The sequence below is a fragment of the Nicotiana sylvestris genome, chromosome 10 (assembly GCF_000393655.2).
Source record: "Nicotiana sylvestris chromosome 10, ASM39365v2, whole genome shotgun sequence".
In the NCBI taxonomy this organism is placed as follows: domain Eukaryota; kingdom Viridiplantae; phylum Streptophyta; class Magnoliopsida; order Solanales; family Solanaceae; genus Nicotiana; species Nicotiana sylvestris.
In genome coordinates, this window is record NC_091066.1 from 91514781 (window position 1) to 91540920 (window position 26140).

General features: G+C 42.2%; 1 non-coding gene across 1 annotated transcript; it reads right to left on the reverse strand.

The window, feature by feature from the left end:
* Positions 1 to 2331: 2331 nt before the first annotated feature.
* Positions 2332 to 2405, reverse strand: TRNAD-GUC (transfer RNA aspartic acid (anticodon GUC)). The gene has a single exon. It is a non-coding gene; the product is annotated as a tRNA-Asp (tRNA).
* Between the last annotated feature and the right edge of the window lie 23735 nt (positions 2406 to 26140).

The following is a 26140-nucleotide window of genomic DNA, read 5'->3' on the forward strand; positions in this document are numbered from 1 at the left end:
TGTTAATGATTTTAGCCAAATGAATTGGCCTTCGAGGTAGAACCCTTAGGTTTACAAATTAACCCTAAGGCTTGTTAGGCTGGTTCGTGGGCTCTTACGCATTTTCCCTTAGGCACTTTTTAGTTAACCGCTTTCGGTCTCGATTTTCGACTCGAGCTCATCGGCCCGTGGGTTTTTAAATTTTAGGTTGGCTCTCAAGCTCTTACACATTGGGTCTGCATGACCTTTTAATTTAAGCTGGCGACAGTGGCTCTTACTTATTGGGTCCGTACGACCTTTTGATTTAAGCTAGCAATAGTGGCTCTTACGCGTTGGGTCGGCACGACCTTTTAGTTTAAGCTAGTGATAGTGGCTCTTATACATTGGGTCGGTACGACCTTTTGATTTAAGCTGGAGAAAGTGGCTCTTATGCATTGGGTCAGTACGACCTCTAGTATAGGCTTTATTTTTCCCTCGTTGAAGTTTTTGTGATCGTCAAACTCTTTGACGGTTCTGTAAGAACCTCGATTGTGAGCCATTATGTGACGATACAATGATCACCTTAGGAGGTTTCGCTCGATGGATGAATTTTTTCGAAGCCTTTTTGTTGTTTGGAGCTGATATGATCGAAGCTTTTTTGCTTATGCCGAGGGTAGCCTGGTTAACCGGTTCTTTTCAAAGTATTTCGAAGTAATTGGAGGCCTGTGATTTTATGGCGATAGTTGGGCATCCCCAAGTCGCGTTAGTTTAGCTGATACAGCTTTGTGACCATAGTCATTATATTTGGTCGTAGCTTTTTAGTCCTCGAGTGAGGTATCCTCTGCGTCTATATCGAGGTTATGCCTTTTTAGGGGTCTTACAAGTACGAATATGTAGCCTTGGCTTTAAGATCGGGATTATGCCTTTTGTAATGTCTAATAAATTCGAGCATGACTTGCTTGAGGTCTTACAGATAAGTTACTTGGTACAAGTATAATTTATGTCTGGCTTGAGGTCTTACAAATTTGGGCTACTTGGTACAAGTATAATTCATGTCTTGCTTGAGGTCTTACAGGTTTGGGCACGCCCGGAGGTCTTATAGCATTGAAGATGCCTCATGGAGGTCATATGAGCTCGAGGTTGCCCACACGGGGTCTTATGGCCTCGAATTTTTGATAGATCGATGGGGCGATAGTCCCCGAGACATCGAGGATCTTGGCTTTGGAACCGTTTTTTTATGTTGCCTCATTTAGGGCTTATGAGCTCGAAGTTTCTGGCCCGGAGGTCTTACGACTTTGAGCTTTCGATGTCAGTCCCCGAGAGCAAGGCATTGTATCTCATGCCCCTTCGATGACATGAAACTTGGCATTTTGGGTTGTTCCAGCCATATTGGTCGGGAGGGTGATTTCTTATTTTGTTGTCTCGCTTGCCATGTTCAATCCATTGAGGACTCGAGAGGCGGGCACGATCTAGTCGAGCAGTTTGAGCTGCTCCACCGCCCTCGACCTGATAATGTTGGCCGAGCTACTTGGATCCACAAGTACACGTTTAATTTGAAATGTATTCACAAGAAAAGAAATTACTGATGCATCGTTATGAGGTTGAGACAGGGTCTCGATGTCCTCGTTGTTGAATGTGAGAGTGTCCTCGGGTATGTAACCTCGACTTCGCTTTTCCCTGGTGATAGATATTTTTGTACTTTGGGAGATCGGTCATTTTGAATATCTTCGGGATGGGCTTCGGAGCCGCACTTGATGGGAATGGATTTTGTACGAATTTCTTTGAATCAACACCCTTCAGGATCGGGGGTGCGCCCAAGATCTGGTCGACCCTTGAATTGTAGGTCTCCACCTTTTCGTCGCTAGCTTCTATCATCTTTTCGCCCGATTCAATCCTCTTTGTTAGGTCCTCGAGCATCTTCATAATAGCAGGGTCGGCTGCTGACCCATTGTTACTCAATCTTTCTGGTACCTGTTCGGCTCGAGGAGCTGTTTCCGGTGCTGCTATGCTTGGAGTTTTTTGGTGGATTTGCAGTTAAGAAATCGCCAGTTGTTGTGCCTGTAACATCTCAAAAATAACGTGAAGGCTAACCTATTGTCCCTCCCGAGCTATGATTTTTTGAGCTTCTTGTTGGTTTCCCTATCTTATACTCCTGTTAGTGTAGGAGCTTTTATCGACGTGTTGGGCATTGCGTGAGACCACACCCATGGGGATTGGCTCTGGCGCATCCTCAGGGTTTTGCGGTGGTACACCAACGCTTGGAGCAGCACAAAAAAGAAAAAAAAAAGATCCCCCGTTGGGAATGAAATTATGCTCCCTGTCCCCCTTTTCACAGAAAATGGAGATATGAATTGATATATTTATTGAATATGTCGGGACTGACGGGGCTCGAACCCGCAGCTTCCGCCTTGACAGGGCGGTGCTCTGACCGATTGAACTACAATCCCAGGAAAATTAGGTGTACAGCCTAAAATCAATTTAGATTCGAACCATTTAGTTTCGCTGTGTTGTAACAGAGACACGAATGATATACTTAATTATTATTATTATCTAATTATATATAATATTTATTAAAATAAAATGTAGTAGATACACCATTCTCTCCATGGTCCTGAAGACCATTGTTTTCATGTGCATTCACTGAGTTAGACATTTTCACCTGAAATCAAAGATTCTTAGGCAAGAAAAAGTGTAAAGAATAACTTGCGTTATTTAGTAAACCAGCATAAAAATAATCACTATTATTTATAGCCCCACGGTGGGCGTCAAACTATTTACCTAGAAAATGGCAATAACAATTAGATTTGATTTTGTGATTCTAAAAATACGTTATTTATTTTTATGCTAGTTATTAAGAAGTAGATGCTAATTGAGAGACTAGAAAATAAGATAAGAGCCTGAAAAATAGTATGTTATGCAAACCGAGTGGCCGAGAGTCGGGGTCTTGAGCTCGACTATACGGGGCCTCGGGGTCGAGCTAAGCATTAGACTATGGATGGTCGATGAAGAACTTAACAGTTTTGAGATCATTAATAAGAGCTCTTTATGATCAATGATGAGTATTAAATGAAGAACAATAAATGAAACACAATAAATGTTAGTAATAAATCTGAGGAAAGGCAATAGAGAATGTTTAAGCTAGAGAGCAGACAATGTTCTTGTATAATATCATGTGTGCAAAAAATAACAAGGGTCCCCTTTATATAGGAGGGGAATCCCAACATAGTACATATGCATTTATTACAAAGGTATGCGACTGGTAGAACCATTTAATGCTATGGTATGGGCTTGTGCTAGCCCAATAGACTTGGTCAGCTTTAATCACGTGCCTTGGTAATCTCCTACTCGTTCATCATAGCCACTGATTTGCTCTGCCCTGAGGTCGAGCATAGGGAATCCTCGGGGTCGAGCCTCGAACTGGGCCTCGGGCCTTCTGAAGACGGGCCATGAGATGTAATAATTATCTTAAAATCGGGCTCTCCGATTTAGCCGTATACAAATTATATATTGAATCATCCGAAAACCAAACTCAACCACACACGTAAGTCATGTTACACATTTTAAAGCTACTCGAGACCTTAAGCCACCGAACGGGGTGCTAATTCTCAAAACAACAAGTCGGGTCGTTATACTTAATATCTTTCCACTCGTGTGAATTATAGTTTCTTTTCTTTTCTTAATTTCTTTTACGCTTGATGGATCTGTACTCTATCCATCTTTCATATTTTCTTAATTCATCACCCTTTAAATAGTACAAATGTCTAGAGAGTTTTGGTAAGTTCTATAAAAGTACGTATGTTTTTTCATTCTGCTTCTACTAGTAACTTTTAAATGACATTTAAAAAAATACCATAAATTAACCGAACCGTACCAATACCGAAGTGAAACCGGCATGATTGGTATGGTTTCTAAAAATTTAATTTTGGTTATACATGATAGAATAACCAAAAAAATGGTATGGTACAAATTTTATAAAATAACCGGCCGAACCGAACCATTGACACCCCTACCAGCAGGGTTACTTCTTATGTGAAGGGTCGGCATATGTTGAGAAGGGATGTCTAGCATATTTGGCCTATATTTGTGATTCAAGTGCAGAGGATTTAGTACCAGTTGTGTGTGAGTTTCCATAGGTGTTTCCTGTAGATCTGCCGAGGATGCCACCCGACAAAGATATTGACTTTTGTATTGACTTGTCTTCGGGCACTCAGCCCATATCTATTCCACCATACCATTGGCCCCACCTAAGTTAAAGGAACTCAAGGAGAATCTGCAGGATTTGCTTGATAAGGGATTTATTAGACCTAGTGTTTCGCCCTAGGGTGCTCCAGTGTCGTTCGTGAAGAAGAAGGATGGTTCGATGAGGATGTTGTATAGATTATCGGTAGTTGAACAAAGTCAGTATCAAGGACAAGTATATGTTGCCGAGGATTGATGACTTATTTGACTAGCTTTAGGGTGCCAAAGTGTTTTTGAAGATTGATTTGAGATCTGGATACCATCAATTGAAGATTAGGGCATCGGATGTCCCTAAGATAGCTTTTCGGACTCGATATGGGCATTATGATTTCCTCGTGATTTCGTTTGGGTTGACATGCCATTTATGGATTTGATGAATCGATTATTTAAGCACTATTTGAATTCTTTTGTGATCGTCTTCATTGATGATATTTTGATCTACTCTCACAATCGAGATGAGCATGAGCAGCATATTCGGATTGTACTTTAGACTCCAAGGGGTTGTTTGGTAGGAGGTATTAGAAAAAATTGTGCAAGCATTAGCTCTATGCATTACTAATACATTGTTTGGTACATTTTTTCAACCTGTGTATAACTAATACAAGTATTAACTATACATCATACTTGGTATTATCCTATGTATAAGTAATATATAGAAAACCATGGCATTAGTAATACCAAGACTATTAATGCATGCATTAGTATGGTTAAAGACATAATTGTCCTTAAGTCCCTTAAAGCTAAAGAATATGGGGGCATTTTTGTAAACAACTATGTTTTTAAAAAATTATGCAATGCATTATAATTTTAATGCACCATACCAAATAGTAGATAAGAAATAATATCTGCATAACTGATGCTTTCATTACTAACCCATGCATTACTAATGCACCTTATTCCGAACTATTCTTATACACCCTACTAAACGACCCCTAAGAGATAGTCAGTTATATGCCATTTTGGTTGAATTCAGTTGCCTTTTGAGGCATGTTGTATCTGTTGAAGGCATCAAAGTGGATCCTATTAAGATTGAGGCCATTCAGAACTGGCTTAGACCTACTTTAGCTACAGAAATTCGGAGCTTCCTAGGTTTGGCGATTTGTTATCGCCGGTTCGTTGAGGGGTTTTCACCCATTGCAGCCCCATTGACTATATTGACCCAGAAGAGTGCCCCATTCAGATAGTCCGATGAGTGTAAGTTGAGCTTTCAAAATCTTAAGACATTTTGATTACAGCCCTAGTATTGGTGTTGCCCACAGGTTCAGGATCCTATACTATGTATTGTGATGCATCGTGTATCGGGCTTGGTGCAGTATTGATGCAGGATGGCATGGTGATTGCATACGTGTCTTCTCAAGTAAAGTTTCATAAGACGAATTACCTTGTTCATGACATAGAGTTGGCAGCAATTGTTCATGCGTTGAAAATTTGGAGGCATTACCTCTAAGATGTGTCGTGCGAGGTATTCATAGATCATTGGAGTCTACGTACTTATTTAAGCAAAATGATCTCAACTTGAGGCACCAAAGGTTGTTAGAGTTGTTGAAAGACTATGATATTGCCAGTTTTTATCATCCCGGGAAGGAGAACATGGTGGTCGATGCCTTGAGTAGAAAGTTTGTGAGTATGAGTAGTTTTGCATATATTCCAGTTGGTGAGAGATCGCTAGCATCAGAAGTTTAGAGGTTAGATGTTTCGGAGACTAGTCGAGTTCTTGCTTGCACGGTCTCTCGATCTTCTTTGTATGAGCGCATCAGAGAGCGTCAGTATGATGATCCCCATTTGCTTGTCCTTAAAGACACGGTACAGCACAATGATGCCAAGCAGGTTTCTATTAGATATTATGGGTTGTTGCAGATGCAGGGTCGGATTTATGTGCCCAATGTGGATAGACTTCGTGAGTTAATATCACGCCCCAAACTTAGGGAGCGTAACCGGTGCTCAACCGAGTGAACCCGGTCACGCAAGCCTATTGAATACTTTCTACCCAACTCACATATGATTTAAAGAGAATGCATAACTTGTAAATTGACCAACAAGGAGATCATGTAGACGGTACCAAATACATAACCATTAGTTACTTCATTTAATAAGTCTCCACAATAATATGTTTCATAACCATAGTTTAACAATAGGAGCATGTGATAAAATCATGACATCTTTAGTTCAACTCTCCCACACCACTAAACAACCCACACTATGTCTATAGAGCCTATAAAGATACAAAAGAGTACAATGATAGTGGCGGCAACAAGGTACCGGTTATACATCAAAACATGATAATGCGTACGAAACAAAAGATGTACAACCTCGGAATGAGATGGGGCTCACCAAGTGAGCTGGGAAGAATGATCACCGCTATCACTGGTCAATATCCTCTACAGTGGAACCACCTACACCCGTTAAATATACAATGCCCCTGACAAAAGGGACATTAGTCCATGTCGAATAGTACTAGTATGAAAACCAAACACCTAATTAAGAACTTGGAAATACAACATGAATATGATGAATCATAGTGATAATAGAATAGCATTGATAGCCATTTAAGTTAAAGAAAAATTTATTAAGAGCTGACAATAACATTTATAAATTTCAGATGAGATCCTCTGTAACAATCTTTGCACAAAGCGGCTCTGCCGCCTCACCCCCAATGTGTCCGGGTGGAGGTGCAAGCACCATACCATAACTCTACTTAAGCGACCCTTCTGCCTCCCCCCCCCCCAATGTATGCGGGTGGAGGTGTAACCACAGTGCCAAATCTATACAAAACGGACTTGCCGCCTCACCCCAATATATATGGGTGGAGGTGTAAAAATGATACCAATATGACACAAAGCGACCATGCCGTCTCACCCCAATATATATGCGGGTGGTGGTGTAACAATAATACCAAAATCCCACACAAAGTGGTCTTGCCGCCTCACCCTAATATGTGCGGGTGGAGGTGTAATCCCAATCACAATCTCTACACAATTTGGCATAATAACTTTCATCTGAAACACGACTTGGAGTTACAACATGTATATACACAATCCATAGTTGGAACACATCCTCAATTAATAGTACAATATAATAAGAACATTTGAAACATGAATTGAATATATATCTTTGTCGCTAAGCTTATTCAGAATAATCGATTTGTAATAAATACCTTGGAACTTACAAAGGTAATTTGGGGTTCAATTTTTAAAGAAGAGTTTAGCCAACATACCTCACTTGAGCTTCCTTACTCTCTAAAATGTTCTGGAAATCTTAGAAACTTCAATCTATTTTAGAAATGTAAGAAATTGAACCAAAATCAGGAAGATGATCATGGTTCTAGCTCATTTGAGAATTTTATCGAACACTAGGTGTGCATTAAGGTTTCAAGGTCCTCCTATGGTGGATTCCGTCATCCCAAACCCATTATCTATCATTTTTAGCTCAACAATCTTCTTACACTCTTTGAAAACACATGCATGCAAGATGAACAACTCCCATGCCCAAAAATTATCTTACTAATTACCCATTTCTAGCTAAATTTCGAGATTGAATAACTGGGGAAAGAAATTCTTACCTCCATAAAGCCCTAGCAATCCTTTGATGAAATTTCAAAGTTTGATTCAAGGTAGAGTAGTGAAAACCTTAGCCTTCCCTTTCCTCTCTCTAGAATAGTTCTCCCCTCTCTCTAAAACATTACGTAATCCCCCAAAAATGAACCCTTAGTCTATATAAATGAAATGGGGGTCGGGTTATAAAAACCCAAAAATAAAGCTCCAGTATGCAACCTCACAATGCTTCTGCGGACTGTGAAATGGGTGGCAAAATAGCCTTCGAAACTAGGCAAAAACTGGCTGGGTATGTGGTCATTATGTGGCTCGCAGACCTATTCTGCGGTCGCACAATGCACCGCAAGCCTGTTTTGCGATCGCATAGTCGATCGCAAAATAGCATCCAAACTTTCCCATATCTGATTCACTCTGCGGCCACTCTGCGGCCTACATAGTGGTTTTACGGTCGCATAGTGGACCTAAAGATGCTTGGTTCTGCCAAAACATTTCCTTTACTCCCCAGCACACTACAATCATAAACGCGTAAGTCTACCTCGGCACCACGAAATCCCGGGTTTTAGGTGAAATTTTATAGGGCCTTACATCATCCCCCACTTAAGATCATTTGTCCTCAAATGAGGGTCAAATTTCACTATTAACATCCGATGCAACTCAATTGCCATACCACACACCAGCAGTCCCAAATTTGACTAATTCCTTAAATTTCCAAATATTTTGCCAGAGTTTCCCTTGTAACTAGGCCTATCCACCTGCCAGCGAACCCAGACACAAATCCTAACATCATATACATAATCCAATGCCGTAACATAACATAAAACAACATCAACCATGGCCTCATAAGCAACATATAACCAGAAAGGAACACATTTAACATCAAATGTACTAGTGATACAAAATTCATAGGCAACAATTTCATAGAAATATTACATAGCGATTCAAACAAATAAGGATACTTCTTCTTCATCTCTTGCTCGGCCTCCCAAATAGCCTCTTCAACCTGCTGGTTTCACCATAAAACCTTCACTGAGGCAATTTCTTTATTTCTCAACTTTTAGACTTGCCTATCAAGAATGGCAACTGGAATTTCTTCATATGACAGCTCTTCATTAGCCTCAATAGTCTCAACTGGTACGATAAGCAATGGATCTCCGAGTACTTCCTTCAACATACACATATGATACCGGGTGCACTAATAACATCTCAGGTGGTAGCTCAAGCTTGTACGCCACCTGACCAATCTTCTAAATGATTCTGTACGGTCCAACATACCTAGGGCCCAATTTCCCTTTCTTTCTAAACCGCATTATACCCTTCATGGGGAAAACTTTCAAGAATACCCAATCATCTTCTTTGAATTCTAAATCTCTGCGACGAACATTCGAATAGGACTTTTGATGACTCTAAGCAGTTTTCAACCGCTCCTTAATGATATTGACCTTTTCCATTGCTTGATGCACGAGGTCTGGTCCTATTAATTTAGCTTCCCCAATCTCGAACCACCCAATGGGAGATATACATCTCCTACCATATAAAGCCTCAAATTGTTCCATCTGAATACTAGTATGATAACTGTTGTTGTAGGAAAATTCTATGAGTGGCAAATGGTCATCCTAGCTACCTTTGAAATCAAGAACACAAGCACGCAACATATCCTCAAACATCTGAATAGTCCGTTCTGCTTGCCCGTCAGTCTGTGGGTGGAAAGTTGTACTAAGATTCACCTGAATACCCAAACCATGCTGAAATTTCTTCCAAATATTAGCCATGAACTATGCCCCTCGATCAGAAATGATAGAGACTGGAGTGCCATGCAGCCTGACTATTTCCTTGATATACAATGGAGCATATTGTTCTGCTGTGTTAGTAGATTTAAAGGGAAAGAAGTGTGCTAATTTCATGAGTCAATCCACAATCACCCAAATTGAGTCAAACTTGTGCGGAGTGCGTGGTAGTCCCACCACAAAGTCTATATTAATTATTTCCCACTTCCACATTAGAATTTCTATGTTTTGTGCCAACCCACCAGGCAGTAGGTGTTCGGCCTTTACTTGCTTACAACTCAGACATCTTGCCACAAAATCTACCATATTCCTCTTCATGTCATTCTACCAATAGACTTCCTTGAGATCGTGATACATATTTGTAGAACCTGGGCGCACAGAATACCAGGAATGATGGGCCTCGGTCATGATTCTTTCTTGGAGACCATCTATATTTGGAATACATAGCCGTCATTGGTACCTTAGTCTACCATGATCTATGCCAAGACAAAAAACCATAGTCTTATGTTTATGAATCCCCTCCTTCAATTGTACCAACAATGGATCGTCGTATTGCTTCTCTTTGACTTCCACAACAAGCGATGATTCAGCCCTATTTTGCACAATCACCCCTCCTTCACTAGAGTCCGCAAGATGAACTCCCAAACTAGCCAACCGGTGAACTACCTTGGCCAATGGACTTTGATATGCCTCCAAGTGAGCCAAACTGCCCATAGATATTCGGCTAAGAGCACTCGCTACAACATTGGCCTTTCCGAGGTGATACAGGATATCGATGTCATATTCTTTGAGTAACTCAAGCCATCTTCTCTTCCTTAGATTCAGCTCCTTCCATTTGAAAATATATTAAAGGCTCTTGTGGTCCGTGAATATATCCACATGGACCCCATACAAATATTGACGCTAAATCTTCAATGCAAAAACCAACGTTGCAAGTTCTAAGTCATGTGTTGGATAGTTCTTTTCACGATTCTTGAGTTGCTTGGAACATAAGCTATCACCTTGACATATTGCACCAATAGACACCCAAGCCCAATCCTTCAAGCATCACAATACAACACAAACCCATATGTACCCTCTGGTAGGGACAATACCGGCACCGTAGTCAATCTTGATTTCAGCTCCTGGAAGCTCCTTTCACAAGCATTAGACCATTGAAACTTAATTGCTTTATATGTCAATTTAGTCAATAGAGAGGCAAGAGTAGAGAACCCCACAACAAATTTCCTGTAATATCCAGCTAAGCCCAAGAAACTGCGAATCTCTACTTGAGTTGTAGGTCTAGGCCAATTCTTCGCAGTTGCAATCTTCTGAGGGTCAACCTTAGTTCCTTCTCTGGAGACAACATGACCCAAGAATGTGATAGATTCAAGCAAAAATTTGCACTTCAAAAACATTGCATACAACTTGTGCTGATATAGAGTTTGCATGAACTTCCCTAAGATGATTGGCATAGACCTCTCGACTTCATGAATATACAAGAATATCGTTAATGAAGACTCATTTCATAAGATCCATGAAAGTTGTCGAGGCATTGGTTAGCCCGAAAGACATCACCAAAAATTCAAAGTGCCCACACTGGGTCATAAAAGTTGTTTTCGAAATATCCTGCTCCTTGATCTTCAATTGGTGATACCCGGATCTTAAATAAATTTTGGAGAAGTACTTAGAACCCTGTAATTGATCAAACAAATCATCTATCCTTGGTAGTGGGTACCTATTTTTGATTGTGACTTTGTTGAGCTTCCGATAGTCAATACACATCCTTAGTGACCCATCTTTTTTCTTACAAAGAGAACTGGTGCGCCCCAAGGCAAAACACTCGGTTGAATAAAACCCTTCTCTAACAAATCCTTCAATTGATCCTTTAGCTCCTTCAATTCAGTCTGTGCCATTCTGTATTGTGGAATGGATATAGGTTGTGTGCCCGGCATCACATCAACCCCAAAATCAATCTCCTGTCTGGTGGGATCCCAAGGAGCTCATCCGGAAAGACCTCTGGAAATCCATTCACATCGGTGTTCGTAACTCGGACCAAATGGTAGGTAGATACACCTCTTGTTAATCATCTTCGTGGCCTTAAGGTAAGAAATAAACCTACCCTTTGGCACCGCGTTATCCCCTTTCCATTCAATTGCTAACTCATTTGGAAATTCAAACCTCATAGTACTAGTTTGACAATCAAGCTTGGCAAAATATGAATAAAGCCAACCTATCCCTATTATAACATCAAAATCAACCATCCCCAATTTGATAATATCAGTCATGGTGTCCCGACCATGCACCGTGACAACACAATCCCTATTAACCAGTACAGCCATAATAGACTCACCAATCGGAGTAGATACAGAGAACGACTTGTGAAGTTGTTCTGGTTCTATCCCAAATTCCATAGCAACATAAGGAGTGACATAGGACAAAATGGAACCGGGATTAATAATAGCATAAACATTATGAGATTGGATAGTCAATATACCTGTGACAACATCTGGAGAAGCTTCTAAATCCCGACGCCTCCGTATAGCATAAAATCTGTTAGGCCCTCCCGAGTTGTGGGTACGACCCCTAGCTGCACCATGACATGTGGGTGTTGGAGTGCCTCGAGCTGGCGGAGGTGTTATGGATGTAGTAACTGCAGAACTAGCTGGTTGTGCTGCACCCTTGCCCTGGCTAAACGAGCAGCAGTCCCTCTAAATGTGACCCATCATACCTAACTTATAGCATATAGGTAGGTCCATGAAGCAGACACCAAAGTGCATCCTCCCACACTTGGGGCATGGGGGCCTCCGCTGCTAGAATTTCCCTCCAGATCGACCTTGCTAGTGGGGTCCCCTATTGCCCTGACTGGGTCTGAAATAACTCCACTGCTGCTTACTAGGCCCTGATGGTTGTGCACTCATAGAAGACTGGGCAAAGTACTAAGATGGCTCTGATGACCCTCCCCTAAATGCTGACCTACTACTACCACCACCGGAAGAACCACCAAAGTTGCTCGCGGACCGGGCCTTATTACTACCTTCATGCTCCATTCTATTTTTCAATTTATGGTTCTCTGTAGCTTGAGGAAATGCCAACATCTTCCCATAGTTCATATCAAAATTCAAGGAAGTTGTAGCGGCCTCATTAATAACTATGGGGCTAAGTCCATGTACAAACCGGCGCACTCTAGCCTCCATAATGGCCTCATTAATAGGCTTCTTGGCTAGTTGTTTCCTTCTTCCTAAGTGCCATTTACTGAAAGTTAGAGAAATGCACGAGTAAAAGGAGGAACAATCTTAGAATCAGCTTTATCGCACGGTCAAGAACATCAAAGAAGGGTATTATTCCTAAATGTCCAAGTAGTCTCCCAATTATAGATGTGGTCGACAACACATCAATAAGGAGAACTCTACTAGACACGGCTCTTAGACAACCTAGGACACTTTAAAACCTTAGGCTCTTATACCAAGTTTGTCACGCCCCAAACTCGGGGAGCGTGACCGGCGCTCAATCGAGTGAACCCGGTCAAGCAAGCCTGTTGAATACTTTCTAGCCAACTCACCCATGATTTAAAGAGAATGCATAACTTGTAAATTGACTAACAAGGAGTTCATGTAGACGATACCAAATACATAACCATTAGTTACTTCATTTAATAGATCTCCAAAGTAATATGTTTCACAACCATAGTTTAATAATAAGAGCATGTGATACAATTATGACATCTTTAGTTTAACTTTTCCCACACTAATACACAACCCACACTATGTATACAGAGCCTCTAAAGATACCACAGAGTACAATGATAGTACCGGTAACAAGGCTCCGGCTATACCTCAAAACATAATAATACATACGAAACAAAAGATGCACAACGCCGGAATGAGATAGGGCTCACCAAGTTAGCTTGGAAGAATGATCACCGCTATCACTGGTTAATATCCTCTGCTGTGGAACCATCCATTAAAGATGCAGTGCCCTGGCAAAAGGGACGTTAGTACATGTCTAATAGTAGAGGATCTGTGGTCGCATATGCGACCGCACAATGCTTCTGCAGACCGCAAAATGGGTCGCAAAATGGCCTCCGGAACAGGGCAAAAATTAACTGGGATGCGGTCATTATGCGGCAGTCAGACCTATTCTGTGGTCACACAATGCCCCGCAGACTTATTCTGTGGTCTCATAGTCGACCACAAAATGGCATCCAAAGTTGCTCGATTCTGATTTACTCTGCAGCTCGCATAGTGGTTCTATGGTCACATAGTGGACCACAAAAATGCCTAGTTCTACCAAAATTCCTTTACTCTGAAGAATCTCTACAATCATGAACACGTAAGTCTACCTCGGCACATAAAAACCCAGGTTTTAGGTGAAATTTTATGGGTCCTTACAGTTAATTTTTGAGGATGCCCACGGTTTGTGGTATTCCATTCATCTAAGTACCGCCAAGATATATCTGGATTTGAAGTAGCATTATTGGTGGAGAAGAATAAAGAAGGATATAGTTGCGTATGTATCTCCATGTTTGAATTGCCGACAGGTGAAGTACGAGCATCAGAGGCCTGACGGTTCTTGAGATTCCCGAGTGGAAGCGGGAGCGTATTACCATGAATTTCATTGTTGGGATCCCATAGACTTTAAAGAAATTTGACGCGGTATGGGTCATTATGGATAGGTTGACAATGTTGGCCCAGTTCGTTTCGGTTGCATCCATTTATTCTTCAGAACGACTAGTTGAGATCTATATCCGCGAGATTGTTCATCTTTCACAGTGTGCCATGTCCATTATTATTTATCGGGGAACATGGTTCACGTTGCATTTATAGAGGGACATACAGCGTGAGATAGGCACACGGGTTGATTTGAGTACAATATTTCACCCCCGAATGGACGGACAGTCCGAGCGCACCATTTAGATATTGGAGGATATGCTTCTAGCCTATGTTATGAATTTCAGAGGTTCTTGAGTTCTGCTCTTGCAGCTTGCGGAGTTTGCCTACAACAACATATACCAATTGAGTATTCAGATGGCTCCTTATGAGGCCTTATATGGGAGGCGCTATCGTTCTCCAATTGGTTAGTTTGATTAATGAGAGGCTCTATTGTTGGGTACTGACTTGGTTCAGGATGCCTTGAAAAAGGTCAATATGATTTAGGATTGACTTCGTACAGCACGGTCTAGGTAGAAGAGTTATGCCGATCGGAGAGTTCGTGATGTTGCATTCATGGTTGGAGAGAGGGTTTTGCTAAGGGTTTCACCCATGAAAGGTGTAATGAGGTTCAGGAAGAAGGGCAAGTTGATCCCTAGTTATGTCAGACCCTTTGAGATCCTCGAGATAGTTGGTGAGGTAGCCTACAAGCTTGTATTTCTACCTAGCTTATTAGCAGTTCACCCGGTGTTCCATATCTCTATGCTCCAGAAGTATCACAGTAATCTGTCGTATGTATTAGATGTTAGCTCAGTCCAATTGGACAAGGATTTGAATTACGAGGAGGAGTTAGTGGCCATTCTAGCACGGCAGGTCCGGAAGTTGAGGTCTAAGAGTTATCCTTCTATTAGAGTGCAATGAGAGGTCACTGGATCAAGGAAGTTACGTGGGAGTCCGATTCCGATATGCAGAGTAGATACCCACACCTTTTGACTAGTCAAGGTACCTAATTATGTCCATTCGAGGACGAACGTTTGTTTTACAGGTGGAGAATATAATGAACCGATAGATCATTTAGAGTTCTAGCACTTATTTTAGAATTTTGAGACCTCTACTAGCTCCGTTTAGTATTTCTTAATTTGCGTGCGTAGTCTGTGTCTTTTTGGAAAGTTTTTAAGTGAAAAATTAAAGAAAATATGAATTTTAGTTTTAAAATGATTTGAGTTGACTACGGTCGACATTCTATGAAAACAACACTGGATCGGTATTTTAACGATTCCGATAGGTCCTTATCGTAATTGTGGACTTGGGAGTATGCCCGAATTGAATTCGGAAGTCCCTAACTTAATTTGACGTGATTCGTTGAAAACTAGTAATTTGAAGGTTTAAAGATCTTCGAAGTTTGATCGTAGGTTGACTTCATGGCTACCGGGTTCGGATTTTGGTTCCGGGACTTGGTATATGTTCATTTTACTAATTAAGACTTGTCTGCAAAATTTGTACAAAACGGAGTTGAATTGCTAAGATTCAAATGCTCGGTTGTGAATTTGGAGGTTCTTGAGTATCTTTGAAAATTCCATGCATTTTGATGTCTCATTTGTAGTTCTAGATGCTATTTTGGTATTTTGATCATGCAAGCAAGTTCGTATACTGTTATTACACTTGTGTGTATATTTGGTTTGGAGCCCGAGGGGCTCGAGTGAGTTTTGGATAGGCTACGGACCACTTTGTACTTAGAAAGTTGCTGGTTTTTTACTGTTGTTGATGTCTGGTACATTGTGCTTCGCGGTCGCAAAGGTTAACTTGGGGCTGGGGTGGATTTCTTCATCGCGAACGTGAAGGCGTGACCGCAAACATGAAGCGTTAGAGGGCTTACCCTTCGCGAATGCGACCGTCCTCTCATGAACACGAAGGTTTATGAGATTCTAGGGGAATGCAATTTTGTACTCTACGCGAACGTTAGCCCTGGCTCGCGAATGCAAAGGCCAGGGGGTGAAGCCTTCGCAATCGAGTTAGGTACATCGCGAAGGCGTAGGCCATTCGAGCTATTGTGCATCGCGAACGTGTCAAGTGCTTTGCAATTCTCGAATTTTGACCAAGCGAGCCGGGGTTGACTTTTATTGACTTTTTCTAAAAACATTAAAGATTGAATATTTTTCACTAGTGGGTAGTTTTTAAAGCTTATTTTGAATCATTTAAACTATATTTGGTTAGTTTTGATTGGTTTGGAGGCTAATTCTAGAGAAAAGTCGCGATTGAGCATTGATTTGATTGTAGAGTAAGGTAAGTGTCGTGGTTAACCTTGACTTGAGGGATTAGGACTTATTGATTTATTTGCTACATGTTTTATGTGTGGGGACAACGTATATGTGAGGTGATGAGTACTTACGCATTGTCAGTTGGTTAAAACATGCGGGTGAAACTTGTTTCTTTGTATTATATTGTTTCGTTAATTATGTTATCCATGCTTAGGTTAGATTATTAATTCTTTAATTATTCGTTTCAGTCTTTATTGCTTATTTCAAAGATGTTGAATATTTTGAAGTTGAAGTGTGACATTATGGCACCATAGTTGAAGTAAAATTATTCCCTGCATTATTTATTAATCGGATTCATATTATATGGTGAGGACGAAAGTATAAGCACGAAGGATGATGTCATGCAACTTTATTCATATTATTACATGGTGAGGACGAGAGTAAATGCACGAAGGGTGATAACGTGTCATTTCATTCATATTATTTACATGGTGAGGAAGAGAGTAAAAGCACAAAGGGTGATGCCGTGATATTATATTCATATTATTGCATGGTGAGGACGAGAGTAAATGCATGAAGGATGATGCCATGTCATTTTCATATCATTGATTTCTGATTTGATGATTTACTTGGTCATATTGTTACTTAGTTCGAAAGATATTATTTTGTGATTTTGTACTTGTCGTGTTTGTGATATTTTTCCCCTTTTGCATGTCCCCACCCAGTTAGTATTTATCATTTTATTGTTATTTTGTTGTGTTATATGTACTTGTACAGGTTTTATTATGTATGTGTCTTGTCATAGCCCCGTCACTACCTCGTCGAGGTTAGGTTAGACACTTACGGAGTATATTGGGTCGGTTGTACTCATACTAAACTTCTTCAGTCCTTGTACAGTTACGGTTATTCGTCTTAGCTGTGTTTGAGGTGCATCGGCTCGGATCATTTTCATACGGAGATTCAAAGTAGATATGTTGGCGTTTCAAAGACCTTGAAGTCCCTTTCCATTTCCCACTTGTACTGCTTATCTCTTTCGAACAGTTATATTTATTTCAGACTATATTTGTAAACTTCTAGTTGCTCGTGTATTCGTGACTCCGAATTTTTGGGAGTAGATATTATGACATGGTTTATATTATCACTATGTTAGATCTGGCATTTATTTTTTGTTGAATACCATTTTCTTGATTTTAACTGTTAAAATTGGTTAATTAATCATTTCACGTCGTCTCGCCTAGCAAGTAGAATTTAGGCGTCATCACGACCCCAAAGTTTAGATTTCAGGTCGTGACACCCTGTACCTTTAACACCAGTGTCACAGTCCCCAACGACTTTAAGGAAATCAAGTAGGACTAGCAAACCACCTATTTCTCTCAATAACAAATTTTGATTGTGTCTTCATCTTCAATCTTCAGTTTTCAACAATGTTGATCAAATCCAAACAATGTTGAAACTTGACCGCAGTCACCACCTTTGTCAGCATATCAGCAGGATTCTCCGTAGTATGAATTTTCTTCACTGTGACTCCACCTTCTTCTATGATTTCTCGTACGAAATGATACCGAACATCAATGTGCTTCGTCCTTGCATGATAAACTTGGTTCTTCGCTAATTGAATAGCACTTTGACTATCACAAAAAATTGTGATACCTTTTTGTTCAACACCAAGCTCCTTTAGCAATCCTTGAAGCCAAATTGCCTCTTTCACAGCCTCTGTAATAGCCATGTACTCTGCCTCTGTTGTAGACAAAGCAACTGTTGACTGCAAAGTAGACTTCCAACTAACTGGTGCCTTTGCAAAAGTAAACACATAACCAGTAGTTGATCTTCGTTTGTCCAGATCACCCGCAAAATCTGAGTCACAATATCCAACTACAGACTGATTGTCTTCCTGCTCAAAAACTAACCCGACATCTACAGTATTATGAATATACCGTAGAATCCACTTCACAGCTTGCCAATGCTCCTTCCCTGGATTGTGCATATATCTGCTAATAACTCCAACAGCTTGTGAAATGTCAGGCCTTGTGCAAACCATTGCATACATCAAGCTACCAACAGCATTTGCGTATGGTACCTTTGACATATACTCTCGTTCAGCTTCATCCATTGGCGACATAATAGTACTTAGCTTAAAATGGGAAGCAAGTGGAGTACTAACTGGCTTAGTCTTGTCATCTATGCCAAAACGTTGAAGTACTCTCTTCAAATATTCCTTTTGAGATAAACAGAGTTTCTTTGAACGTCTATCTCTAATTATCTCCATGCCAAGAATTTTCTTTGCCTCACCCAAATCCTTCATCTCGAACTCCTTCTTCAGTTGAATCTTCAACTTATCAATTTCTTCCAAATTCTTGGAAGCTATCAACATATCATCAACATATAGGAGAAGATATACAAAGGAACCATCTTTAAGCTTGTGCAAATACACACAATGATCGTATTTGCTTCTCTTGTACCCTTGCCGCAACATAAACTCGTCAAATCGCTTGTACCATTGTCTAGAAGATTGTTTCAATCCGTACAACGATTTTTCAAGTTTGCACACCATATTTTCTTTTCCAACAACTTTGAATCCTTCTGGCTGAGTCATGTAGATTTCCTCCTCCAAGTTTCCATGTAAAAACGCAGTTTTTACATCCATCTGAACTAGTTCCAAATCCAATTGTGCTACCAAAGCCAACATAATTCTAATGGAGGAATGTTTTACAACTGGAGAAAACACTTCATTGTAATCAATTCCCTCCTTTTGAGCATATCCTTTGGCCACCAATCTTGCTTTGTAGCGAACATCTAATTGGTTAGGAAATCCTTCTTTCTTTGCAAATACCCATTTGCACCCAATTGCTTTCTTTCCCTTCGGGAGATTGGCCAATCTCCATGTATGATTCTGATGAAGGGACTGTATTTCATCATTCATGGCAATCCTCCACTTATCTTCTTCTGAACTTTGGACAGCGTCTTTATAAGTGGTAGGAACATCATCAGCTACAATTGAGGTTGCACAAGCAACCGTCTCTATGAGACGAACAGGTTTCGTTATTGTTCTTTTTGGCCTGCTGGTTGCTATTGATTCAAGTTGTTGTTGAGGTTCCTGAGTTGGAATCTCCTCTACTGGCTCTCCTTCCAGAGGGTAATCTTCATTTGTTTCCTCCTCTGCTTCTTGTGTAGGAAAAATAAATTTTCCCTCAAACTCCACCTGCTTAGAAGCACCTTTATTTTGTTTGGTGTCTTCTGTTACCTTATTTACCATAGCAGATTCATCAAAGGTAACATCTCTGCTGAATATTACTTTCTTTGTCATAGGACACCATAAGCGATATCCTTTGACTCCAGAAGTAATTCCCATAAAAATAGCCTTCTTTGCCCTTGGATCCAATTTTGACTCCGTCACATGATAATATGCAGTTGAGCCAAACACGTGCAAAGAGTTATAATCTACAGCAGGTTTTCCATACCATTTTTCAAATGGTGTCTTGCCATCAATAGCAGCAGATGGTAGACGATTAATGAGGTGGCATGCATATGTAATTGCCTCAGCCCAAAATTCTTTGCCCAAGCCAGCATTGGACAACATACACCGTACCTTCTCCAGCAAGGTCCGGTTCATACGTTCTGCCACTCCATTCTGTTGTGGTGTATGTCTAACAGTGAAGTGTCGGACGATGCCATCATTTTCACAGACCTTATTGAAATGATCATTTTTGTATTCACCTCCATTGTCTGTGCGAATACACTTGTCATAAGCGAAGATGCCAATGATGACGTATTGTTGACACTTGATGTAGATTCTTCTTGTTTATTGTCTCCCATCTTTGACACAAATATTATTTAATAGCTGACGACACAAATCAAGATTATTTCCTTTCTGGTGTGGAAGATCAGACTAAGCTGCAACCACAGAGCATACTCAGACAGAACCTTGACTCAGTTACCAAGATAAATCTTTTCTGATGTGGAAGATCAGACTATGCTGCAACCACAGAGCATACTTAGACAGTACCTTGGCTCTGATACCAATTGTTGCGGAAGCCAAATGTATATAGTGTGAATAAGTCACAACTACTATACCAAAAATTATGACAGCCACCAAATAATAAATAAGACAATAAAGCAACAATAAAGGGAACACCAGAATTTACGAGGTTCGGCTAATTTTGCCTACTCCTCGGACACAACCAATATTTTATTTCACTCCAAAATACAAGTGAAATAATACTAAAGAGAGAAGATACAAATGCCTTAAACAGATGAGAAGGCAAATGAGAGGTGTGTTTCAATCCTAAACATTAGGCCTTCTTTTATAGGGGGGAAATCCCCCCAAAATTCAAGAGCCCACCGATGTGGGACAAATTTGCCAACTTGACTTCAGCCTGTCCAACACCTTGCTAATTTTTCAGCAAGCTTTTTGCATAGACGACTTTGACAGTAATTGCAAGAGACAAACAAATACGGGAAAATCCCAACCTTTATATTATTTACAGTATAATATAAGGAATCTGGTTATGATCACAATCCGATCACAGCCCCACTTTGGCAAAGAACACAAGTCGCTCTTATGCCACACTAAGATCTCCCCAATGCCCAATCTTAGCCCCCGTTTGAAACACTCAGAAACCCTCACGTTTCTTTCTTGTTTCGACCCAATGGATCCACTCTTTGGATACCAATTTCTGGATAACACTGACTAAGGCCAAAGGCACCTATTTATAGCACATAGGCTGCATTTGACACTTGTCAGCACATGGACACTTGTTGTCTAGCAGTATCTGTCACAAAGCAGATTACAAGGGGCATTTTACATGGGGGACCAGCTTTACAAAGGGGCAACTACAATAGCTATAAACAAACAACACTACACAATAATGTCTGAGCACTATGCCCTGTTTTCTGGAGCACTATCCACGAAATGGTCCTCTTCAGCATCAGCTTTCCACTTAGCGGGCCCATTCTAGCACTACTAGCTTCAGCAAGTGCCCAGCACACTTTGCCCATGCACTGGCACACTCCAGCACACATCCAGCACATTTGTTCATAGCTTTTGCCCACGTTTTTCCCTTCAGCTTGCCTTGCCCACGCTTTACCTTGCCTCGTCCGCATTTGACACTGCCACAACCCGAAATGCCCATATCTTCGACCTTGGCGCGCATGTTCTGCAATGCTGCCCTTCATGTGCCATACTGTTTTCTCAAGCCTTTGTCATGTCTTGTCGTTCCAAAGACATCTGCCAATACTTGTTCTCAACAGTCATGCTCGTGCCCATTTTTGGTGCGCATGTCGTACCATGCCGCCCCAATTAGTTTACAGACTTTGGCGCGCATGCCGTGCCATGCCACCCCAATTAGTCTTTCCACTTGCCATACTGTTTTCTCAAGCCTTTGTAATGTCTTGTCGTTCCAAAGACATTTGCCAATACTTGTTCTCAACAGTCATGCTAGTGCCCATTTTTGGTGCGCATGCCGAATCATGCCGCCCCAATTTGTTTACGGACTTTGGCGCGCATGCCGTGCTGTCACGGGGCCGCGCCCCACTTCTTGTTTGCGCGCCCCACCCCGTGCGGCAGCCAAGTTACGCCCCAACTTGACTTCAGCCTGTCCAATACCTTGCTAATTTTTCAGCAAGCTTTTTGCATAGACGACTTTGACAGTAATTGCAAGAGACAAACAAATACGGGAAAATCCCAACCTTTATATTATTTACAGTATAATATAAGGAATATGGCTATGATCACAATCCGATCACAGCCCCACTTTGGCAAAGAACACAAGTCGCTCTTATGCCACAATAAGATCTGCCCAATGCCTAATCTTAGCCCCCGTTTGAAACACTCAGAAACCCTCACGTTTCTTTCTTGTTTCGACCCAATGGATCCACTCTTTGGATACCAATTTCTGGATAACACTGACTAAGGCCAAAGGCACCTATTTATAGCACATAGGCTGCCTTTGACACTTGACAGAACATGGACACTTGTTGTCTAGCAGTATCTGTCACAAAGCAGATTACAAGGGGCATTTTTCATGGGGGACCAGCTTTACAAAGGGGCAACTACAATAGCTATAAACAAACAGCACTACACAATAATGTCTGAGCACTATGCCCTATTTTCTGGAGCACTATCCATGAATGGTCCTCTTCAGCATCAGCTTTCCACTTAGCGGGCCCATTCCAGCACTACCAGCTTCAGCAAGTGCCCAGCACACTTTGCCCATGCACTGGCACACTCCAGCACACATCCAGCACACTTGTTCATAGCTTTTGCCCACGTTTTGCCCTTCAGCTTGCCTTGCCCATGCTTTACCTTGCCTCGTCCGCATTTGACACTGCCACAACCCGAAATGCCCATATCTTAGACCTTGGCGCGCATGTTCTGCAATGCCGCCCTTCACGTGCCATACTGTTTTCTCAAGCCTTTGTCATGTCTTGTCGTTCCAAAGACATCTGCCAATACTTGTTCTCAACAGTCATGCTCGTGCCCATTTTTGGTGCACATGCCGTACCATGCCGCCCCAATTAGTTTACAGACTTTGGCGCGCATGCCGTGCCATGCCGCCCCAATTAGTCTTTCCACTTGCCATACTGTTTTCACAAGCCTTTATAATGTCTTGTCGTTCCAAAGACATTTGCCAATACTTGTTCTCAACAGTCATGCTAGTGCCCATTTTTGGTGCGCATGCCGAATCATGCCGCCCCAATTTGTTTACGGACTTTGGCGCTCATGACGTGCCATGCCGCCCCAATTAGTCCTTACTGCCTTCTCAAGCCTTTGCCAAGCATATCTTATCGTTCCAAAGACCTCGGCCAATACTTGTTCCTGACAGCCCACATGACAATGTCTTCCGCATCGTCCCGCATGATTGTTTCGTCCGCACATATGCCAATATGACAAGGTCATCACACTAAATCCTTGCCACAGCCGTGCCTCGTCCGTGGACAAGAGTTAGGGGTCTAACAAACCACCCGCACCCTTTGAAATCGACGTCCTCATCGATCCGTCCTATTGAGAAGCTCCAAGGGGTTGTTGACAAACATCGCCCCACCAGCTTCTTCAACATCTGCCACAATGGCATTTTCTCCCGCCGTTTGATTTCACTTCTCGGTAGCATAGCGTTCACCTTCGCTTGCATCCGACAGTCCATCTTCAAATGCAGTCCATCACAAGTGAAACAGCCATTAAATTTGTTGCTCACTTCTTTGCCAAAGGAAGTCCGTCCGCCTTCCCTTCTTGGCACCCCGTTCGTCCTTGGGAGTTTGGCCTTTCCCATTTTTCTTCCATTCCCTCGTCGTTTCCTGCCTTGGATTAGACTTTGAATGCGAATATTCAACAAGATTGTTCCAAATCCCACAAGAAATTTTCCCCCTCTTTGGCACTTCTCGCATCTCTATAGGACTTTGGCTCCGGAACCAATATTCTGGGACGTTCACCGCTTCTAAGGGAAATTTTCAGTAATGCCATTCGAAGTTGAACCCTTCCCTCCCGAATCTCTTCGTTTCCAGCAAGAATAGAAGAATCGGTACCTTCCGCAAGAGCCTGCCCCATAAGAGCTTCTGACTGATCCACCCTTTGGCGGAGTTCAGCACTTGTGCCACAAGCCATGTTTTCAATTTGCAATACGATGTCTGCCACTGGTCGTCTTGCCAATTCCACGAATTTGCCTTGCTTTGATCTCAGTTCTCAAAGCAACCTTAGCGTCAATCGCTTCACCAGCTCTGATACCAGTATTAATCCTTCCAACAAACTCGTCATGGATGGTGAGGGACGGACTCCGTCACTTGAAACAAGGTGGCACGGTTAGGGAGTATGTTAAGGAATTCTCATCCCTGATGTTAAGTGTGGGTAATATGGCTGAGGAAGACAAGTTGCATTACTTCATGAGCGGATTGAAAGGATGGGCGCAACTAGAGTTGAGAAGGCAAAATGTTCAAAGCCTCTCTACTGCTATTGCGGCGGCTGACGCTTTGGTTGACCTCAATTTGAGGCATGATCCTGATGAACCCTTCCCTCCCGAATCTCTTCGTTTCCAGCAAGAATAGAAGAATCGGTACCTTCCGCAAGAGCTTGCACCATAATAGCTTCTGACTGATCCACCCTTTGGCGGAGTTCAGCACTTGTGCCACAAGCCATGTTTTCAATTTCCAATACGATGTCTGCCACTGGTCGTCTTGCCAATTCCACGAATTTGCCTTGCTTTGATCTCAGTTCTCAAAGCAACCTTAGCATCAATCGCTTCACCAGCTCTGATACCAGTTGTTACGGGGCCGCGCCGGGGCCTCGTCCCCGCGTGCCCCGCCCCGTGCGGCGGCCGAGTTGAGGCGCAGCTCGGCCGCCGCACGGGGCGGGGCACGCGGGGACGAGGCCCCGGCGCGGCCCCGTGACAACTGGTATCAGAGCTGGTGAAGCGATTGACGCTAAGGTTGCTTTGAGAACTGAGATCAAAGCAAGCCAAATTCGTGGAATTGGCAAGACGACCAGTGGCAGACATCGTATTGCAAATTGAAAACATGGCTTGTGGCACAAGTGCTGAACTCCGCCAAAGGGTGGATCAGTCAGAAGCTCTTATGGGGCAGGCTCTTGCGGAAGGTACCGATTCTTCTATTCTTACTGGAAACGAAGAGATTCGGGAGGTAAGGGTTCAACTTCGAATGGCATTACTGAAAATTGCCCTTAGAAGCGGTGAACGTCCCAGAATATTGGTTCTGAAGCCAAAGTCCTATAGAGATGCGAGAAGTGCCAAAGAGGGGGAAAATTTCTTGTGGGATTTGGAACAATCTTGTTGAATATTCGCATTCAAAGTCTAATCCAAGGCAGGAAAAGACGAGGGAATGGAAGAAAAATGGGAAAGGCCAAACTCCCAAGGACGAACGGGGTGCCAAGAAGGGAAGGCGGACGGACTTCCTTTGGCAAAGAAGTGAGCAGCAAATTTAATTGTTGTTTCACTTGTGATGGACCGCATTTGAAGAGGGACTGTCGGATGCAAGCGAAGGTGAACGCTATGCTACCGAGAAGTGAAATCAAACGGCGGGAGCAAATTCCATTGTGGCAGATGTTGAAGAAGCTGGTGGGGCGATGTTTGTCAACAACCCCTTGGAGCTTCTCAATGGGACGGATCGACGAGGACGTCGATTTCAAAGGGTGCGGGTGGTTTGTTAGACCCCTAACTCTTGTCCACGGACGAGGCACGGCAGTGGCAAGGATTTAGCGTGATGACCTTGTCATATTGGCATATGTGCGGACGAAACAATCATGCGGGACGATGCGGAAGACATTGTCATGTGGGTTGTCAGGAACAAGTATTGGCCGAGGTCTTTGGAACGATAAGATATGCTTGGCAAAGGCTTGAGAAGGCAGTAAGGACTAATTGGGGCGGCATGGCACGGCATGCGCGCCAAAGTCCGTAAACAAATTGGGGCGGCATGATTCGGCATGCGCACCAAAAATGGGCACTAGCATGACTGTTGAGAACAAGTATTGGCAAATGTCTTTGGAACGACAAGACATTACAAAGGCTTGTGAAAACAGTATGGCAAGTGGAAAGACTAATTGGGGCGGCATGGCACGGCATGCGCGCCAAAGTCTGTAAACTAATTGGGGCGGCATGGTACGGCATGCGCACCAAAAATGGGCACGAGCATGACTGTTGAGAACAAGTATTGGCAGATGTCTTTGGAACGACAAGACATGACAAAGGCTTGAGAAAACAGTATGGCACGTGAAGGGCGGC